Raw genomic sequence first — 7,475 nt, 5'->3', positions numbered from 1 at the left:
GGGTAAAGTATTCTTCGTTAGGCATTCATTTAATTGAGTTTTTTACATTATGTTCCACCATTGTCTTCGGGCTTGGAGGGTTTCCTCTGATAGGTCTGCTATAAATCTAAGGGGTGCTCCTTTTTATGTGATTTCCTTTTGACCTTGTTGCTTACAGTATATTGTGTCTCTATCCACGGCATCCATCATTCTGACTATGATATGCCTTGGAGTGTTTTTATTAGGATCTATTTTAGCTGGCACTCTTCTGGCTCCTTGGATATGGATATCTGTATTTTTTAACTCTGGGAACTTTTCCGCAATGCTTTCTTTCACTGTAGCTTTTTCAGTGGGGTTGCCTCCCTGTCCTTCTGGTACTCTGATGATTCTAATGTTGTTCTACTTGGCATCATTCCCTAGGTCTTTTATATACCTTAGAGCTATTTATAGATCTTTTCCCATTGTTTGTTGTTGCCTATATGATTTCTGCTGCTCATCTTCAAGTTCACTGATTCTGTCTTCAGCCCTAGTCATTCTAATTCTGAGGGCACCCACTGAATTTTTAATTACATCTACCAAATCCTTTATTTGTGATACTTCTTTTTGTAGCTTTTTATTTCTGCTCTCATTTCTTTTTGTATTTTCTTGATTCTATGATCCACTGTTTCTTTAATTTCTTTTTTTAATTTTCTGGATGTCTACCCCATTAATTCTTCGAGTTCCTTGAATATCCTCAATATTTCATCTCGGAATTCTCTATCATAGAGATCATATTTGTGGTAACCCCAGTTGAGGATTCTGGACTCTTTCTTAATCCTCTCCATGTAGTGTGAATTTGGTCTGTTTCTTTAAAATATGGAAGACTTCAAGAATTTTCATGTCGTTCTTGCTCAGGAACCTGTATCTTCTCTGTATTTTACCAATTTTAGTATATGTTTGGCTGAAGCAAGATTGATGTACCAAACTTTCTTAAAAGAGTATTCTGTTCTCGGGCACTCAGGTATTTTGCAAATGTTGGCTATTGTGAATATTGCAACAATGAATATATAAGTGCAGATGCCATTTAAACTGTACTTTTTTGCCTCTCCGGGATATATTCCCAGGACTTGTATTGCTGGGTCAAATGGGAGTTCAATTTCTAAATTTTTCAGAATCGTCCATACTATTTGCCAAAAGGGCTGAACCGTTGGCATTCCTACCAGCAGTGAAGGCTGGTCTCTTTCTCTCCACATCCGCGTCAACAACGGATGCTGTTGTTCTTTTACACTTGGGTCAGTCTCTGTGGTAATGGGATGATATCTCATTGTTATTTTGATCTCCATCTCTTTGATGATTACTGATGTAGAGCATTTTCTCATGTGCCTTTTAATCATTCGGATATATTCTTTGAGAAGGTTACTGTTTATTTCATCACCCCCTTTTTTGAGTTAGATGTTTTCTTCCTCTGGCGTTCAACTAGTGCTTTGTATATGCTTGATAACAACCCATTAATGGATGGGTATGAGTGAATATCCTTTGTATCATTTGCTATTCTTTAGACTGACTTTGTATTTTGGTGACTGTTTCTTTTGAGGTGCAGAAGCTTCTAGTTTAAGATAGTCCCATTTGTCTATCTCTGTTTTCACTTGCTTGGCCAGTTGTGTGTCATATTTTAAGGTACTGTTAGCGCTCAATCTCGTGGAAGGTTTTGCCGACCTTGTCTTCAATGTACCTTATGGATTTCTGATGTTAAGGTCTTTAATCCATTTTGATCTTACTTTTGTACATGGTGTTAGGTAGAGATTTGATCCCACTCTTTTGTATGTATCCAGAGATGATAAGGTGGTGTTGAAGTCTCCAACTACTTCTAAGGTCTTTCTGAAGGGTTTATTGTGCTTGTAGGGGTTTGTCTTATCTTACAGTAGTTCCTTTAGCCCTTATTTTGATTTGTTTTTGAGTCTATGAAGTTCCTGATCTGTTGTTTGTACAGAAAATAGTGTACCATTTCTTTAAGTTTGAGTGAGAGTTTAACCGAATAAAGTATTCTTGGTGAAGTATTCATTTCATTGAATTTTTTTTCACTATATATCACCATTGCCTTCAGGCTTGGAGGGTTTCCTCTGAAAGGTCTGCTGTGAAGCTAAGGGGTGCCCTTTTGTATGTGATTTCATTTTTTGACCTTGCTGCTTGCAGTATTGTGTCTTTATCCATGGCAACCATAATTCTTACTATGATATGTCTTGGAGTTTTTTTGTTAGTGTCTCTTTTAGGGGGCACCCTTCGGGTTCCTTGAATCTGGATGCCTGCATTGTCCAGCTCTGGACTTTTCAGCAATGATTTCTGTAACTTTGGCTTTTTCATTGGAATTGATTCCCTGACCTTCTGGTAATCCCATGATTCTAACATTGTTGCTTTGAAATCATCCCATAGGAATCTGATTCGCTCTAGAGTTATTTTGAGGTCTCTTCCCATTGTTTGTTGTTGCCTGTAGGTTTCTTGCCACTCCTCTTCAAGCTCACTGATTCTGTCTTCGGATGTAGCCATTCTACTTTTGAGGGTACACAGTGAGTTTTTTTTATTTCATCTACCGAATTCTTTTTTCATGACAGTTCTGTGTAGCTTTCCTATTTCTGTTTTCATTTCTTCCTGTATTTTCTTGATTGATTCATTGTTTCTTTCACATCCTCCTTTAATTTACTGGATAATATACCACTGTTTCTTTGAGTTCTTTGAACATCTTCATTACTTCATCTCTGAATTCTTTATCGGAAAGCTCACATTTGTGAGTAATACCTATTGAGGCTTCTGGACTCTTTTCATCATCCTCTCCTCGTGGTGGGAATTTGTGCCGTTTCTTCATTTTGTGGTGGTGATATGGAGACTGATATATGACACCAGATCACTGGGTATGGGTAATATAACTGCGGCCCCAAAATAGGCCACAGCCATTTCTGCAGAGGCCATGATCACTCTTGCAGAGGCCATGTCCCCTATGGGTATCTGGTGAAACCAGGTGTGGCGGTGGGAATGAACAGGAAGGTCCTGCGGAAGGTAGTTGGACCAGGGTCCGAGAGGACACCTGGGGCATGTGTGCGAGGGAGGTAGTGGCCTGGGTTCGACTATTCACTGACCTCAAGGAGAAAACAGGGTGTGGCATTGGGGACAAACAGCCTGGCATTGTAAATGATCCCTAGTACCCCAACAATAGTCTCTAAGTACAGAGCAGAAGGAAGTCCTGAGCATCACAGGCCACTAAACAAAAAGAAAAAATGTTTGCCTCAATTATATCAAAACCACTAATTGTTAAAATAATGTAGTCCTTGTAACAGGAGAGATAATATAGGGGGCGTTAAGTACTTTTCTTGTATGTAGCTAACACTGATTCAATTCCTGGCATTGCATGTGGTCTCCTGACTACAAACAGAAATAATATCTAAGCCCGGAGATAGAAGTAAGCCCTGAGCATAAGCGGGTGTGACACTGCCAGACATGGCCCATCACCCATCTCCCACTACCATTCTCTAAAAATGGCATTATTCTACAAACATCTATCATCTTTCTTAGCTTCAAGATAGCAATATCAGCTATGAAATTAAATACCTCCCGTCCTTTTATTATAAAAAAGAAATAAATCAGGGGTCCTCAAGATTTCTGTTCATAGATACATAGAACTCAAAGTTCCATGTACTGTTTCTAACAAAATCGCTTTTGAGAAGACACTGTCAGGGTGTAGACACATTTGCTTCACCTTCAGACAGGCAAAGAACCCTGCAACAGTTCTCAGGATGTGGTTTTGTACTATGCAATGCAACATAGTGACCAAAGATGACCACTCTAAACTATTTTCCCCTCATTACCTCCTAATTGCACTATATTAGCATAGTAAATGACTCATCTAGGTACATCATGATAGATTGCTATTGCTCTGGCAATATCCAGTGTTTTATAGGTACCTAAAAGGAACAGAACCACAGATCATGAATAAAATTCTTTTCATCTCTGAAAATCCAAGAATAAATCTCCCCCTACTTAGTATGTAGTCAAAGGTGACCTTAAAGACTGTAATATTCTCCATGTAGAGATGCCTTTGTTCTGTCTCCTTTGCTATTTTGCTCATGTAAGGATCCTTTTCAATAAGGCCTTTTCATTTGTTAAATTGCTTCTTTGTGATTGCTGTCCTAAGGGAGCATAAAGACTTCCTGCCCTTTTAACAGCATTAAGTTTCACAACTAGGGCAGTTTTAGAACTGTTTGGATAAATGCTCTCCTAGTCTCAGGGTAAGAACCAGACCCCCAACTAATTAAGTGAATAAAAGGTCAGACCTTAAAGCAAAAGATGTCAAAGTACAGATTGAGATATAAAATAATGAGCACGACTCCACTTTTAATAACAGTAAAAACAAAAATTACTGAGAGTACTTCTCTGATTAGAGATCTCTGATTAGATCTGCTCAAAATATCTCTAGAAGTACAGATGTATTAAATATTTTATCTCTGAAACTTTTCATTATGCCAGAAACAAGTACTTAAGGCACGAACAATATTTTGTTAAAACCTATGGGTTTTGCATTGACATTATGTGGGACTGATACCTTAAAGATCACGATCATGACCATCCTGTTATTCGTCGATTGCCTTGAGCAGGCCCCAGTAACGTCTCCTTTTTTCTAGTCCTGAGATTTTTTAAAAGGTGCCATATTCAAGGCTTTTTCAGGGTTAGGAGAATGAGACCCATCATTGTTACTGATATTTGGCATATTGGGTATGCCACGGGGAGTTTGCCAGACTCTGCCGTGTGGGCAGGTTACATTCAGTATCCTGCCAGTTTGTCCAAAGTAGGAATGATATAATAAGATGTCTTCTGGGAGCTGGGTTTTATAGTCTCTGGGTCTTGGCCATTGATGGGATCACACGGTGCCAGGGGGCCAGTTGGTGGGTGTGACCCCTGCCTACTGGAATTTGGAGGATCTGGGTGGAAGATGCTCAGCCTTGATCCGAGCAGGCTTGGAGATCTCAGCTCCGGGACCTGCATGCCTTTGTTCCTCTGCCGGTACCTTCATGCATGTGGAGAGTTGTCTCAGCATGGTGGTGGCTGGTTCTGGAGGTCTTCGACTGCCGGAGCCCTGATTGGGGGGGGGGGGGGAAACTCGACCTGCTCCCCTCCAAGGGGCCCCCTGTGAGGACAGCCAGGCACGGGGGCAGGAGACTCTACCTTAAAGAACCTTAAAAAATTCATGATAAAAGCTAGGGGATGCGAAGAAATTGTGTGCCTTTCTTTTATATAGACAATACCCTTTTGACTGGACTTAAGGCATGAAAGTGAAAATCTTATTAAATGTGAATTTTTGTTTTGAAACTTAAAGAAAAGGGAGCACCAAATCAAGGGTGTTGGGGAATCCTCCCAGGATGGGAGAAGCATGCTGAAAGTAGACTATAGACCAAACATGATTGCCACTCAATGCCTCTTTTGCAAACCAAAACACCCAAAAGGAGAGAGAACAGAGGGGAATGCCCTGCCACAGAGGCAGGGTAGGATGGGGAGGATGGGGGGTGGGAGGGATACTGGGATCCGTGGTGGTGGGAAATGCACACTGGTGGAGGATGGGTATTTGATCATTGTATAATTGAAACCCAAGCACAAAATTTGTAAGTCTACAACTGTACCTCATGATGTCTCACTAATAAAAAAAAGAAAAAAAATTATTTAAGATCTGAAAAACAATTCCTAAAAGATTGTCTTTTCCAGAAAACTGCAGCTACACAAGGCATTGTGCCTACCATCGCAAACGTGCATTGACACAAACACAAACACAGTGAAACAAGCCACTGTTCTACAATCCGAGCCAGGGGAAGATGCCTAAGGAACACCATTAATAACCTGCAAACGGTGGAATCATTAAGCACCATTAAAAAAAAAGGGGGGGAACACATATGGCCGCAGGTGTTAAGATATATACACTGAATCGAACCTTTGGTACTAGGAGAGCATTTGTCACAGAGCATTAACACATAATATCAAAGTGCACAGTGTCAAAGGAATAGCCCACCAGCATTCACAAGCAGCTTTGTCAACCAGGCAATGAAACACTAGGGAGTATCTCTGCGTTGTCCATCACTGAATACACTGGTAGAAACTTTGAAATTGTTTTTGAAAAAGAGAAAAAGGGAGCTGTAATCCCTTTTATTTTCTGAGTTTAAACTCAAACAGAAAAACAAACATCAATATTGTTATACATCAACATTTTCAAAGTACAACAAGTGTACAAGAGGACTAAGAACAGAAGTGTGTTACAGAGATCCAAACAACGTGAGTGTGTCTGCACCTCACACTGCTTCCTGGTGGTACTCAGGAGTTGCCACTTCATAATCACTGGCACTAAAGAGAGTTGCGGAATTCTTTGCCAAGTACTTTAGAAAATCATGAAGGTAATTCAGTAATAAAGCAAGGCTCTTCTCATCCAGAGGCGTATAGGCCAACATCGCTCCAATTCTTACGAACAATCTCAGCAGGTGCGGTGCCCAATACACCTGGGACAGGAAGGCATCAGGTTGGTCTGCCAGGATCTCAGCATACTGTGGTCTCTCAAACATTTACAGGAGCTGAGTGTCCAAAATCACATTGAAATACTCTTTGATCCCTGCCACAACTTTCTTGGTTGACAGCATACTCTGTGTTTCAGGAGATTTCTTATAATTTGCATAATCCTCTAGAATGGAATCCACATTGTTTTTGGCAGGGAGATAGAAAAGCTGCTTCTGTCCAGTAATTAAGTCCCAGTCATTAACCAGCCATGGTTTTAGTTCTTAGGAAATTTTTACTTTAACTTCAACTCGGGTCGTGAAAGTCTCCTCATTTTCAACTGTGGGATCTACTCGAGCTCTTTTCTTCCAAGGAGACTGAGGTGTCTCACTGGTACTGCCTCCATCTCCTTTCCCAGGAGATTTCTGTTTGTTCTTTTTTGTTTTCACTTCAACATTTTTCTGTGGGAGGCCAGATGTCTTCTTTCCTGGGGCAGCCCCTCTCATCTTCACCTCTGCATACTGCTCCTGATTTGCTTTTTGAAGTTCTTGCTGTTTCTGCAGATTGGTGTCTACAGATTTGAACACTCTCTCTGCTTTCTGGAACCCATTCATCCCAATTTTTATTTCAACCACTGTAACGTATAAGGTATTTAACTTGTTTGTCCCTTATCACAACCTCTAGACACTTTACTTCATAAAGAAGAGGCCCATGAAAACACAGCACTCGCTCACCCTCCTGGAATTTAGGCTTCGGGTCCTGCTTAGGCACCATTTGTAAGTGATTCGCCACCAACTTCTCCCGCTGCCCGACTACTGCCCCCTGCTTGCCACCCCACCCAGAGCTGTGTCAGCCTCACTTGCAGCTCCGTGGCTCTACTTAAATGTGAATTTAATAAGTTTCTCTTCAGACTCTACTATTGTTCTTCATTGCAAAACTTTTTTCTTTCCTTTGGTTTTTGTAGAGACTATATATATTCAGCTGTGCTGGTTAGGTAC

At 40.6% G+C, this 7,475-nt stretch overlaps 1 non-coding gene and 1 pseudogene across 1 annotated transcript; both read right to left on the bottom strand.

Annotated features, from left to right (window-relative positions):
- Positions 1-828: 828 nt before the first annotated feature.
- On the bottom strand, positions 829-930 carry LOC130026991 (U6 spliceosomal RNA). The gene has a single exon (XR_008792950.1). It is a non-coding gene; the product is annotated as a U6 spliceosomal RNA (small nuclear RNA).
- A 5,161-nt stretch (positions 931-6,091) lies between these two features.
- Positions 6,092-7,271, bottom strand: LOC130026896 (mortality factor 4-like protein 1; annotated as a pseudogene).
- Between the last annotated feature and the right edge of the window lie 204 nt (positions 7,272-7,475).

Source organism: Sorex fumeus, unplaced genomic scaffold, assembly GCF_029834395.1.
Source record: "Sorex fumeus unplaced genomic scaffold, SorFum_2.1 ptg000035l, whole genome shotgun sequence".
Taxonomy (NCBI): Eukaryota; Metazoa; Chordata; class Mammalia; order Eulipotyphla; family Soricidae; genus Sorex; species Sorex fumeus.
Note: the sequence above shows the minus strand (reverse complement) of the source record. Positions and strands in the feature narration are given on the sequence as shown.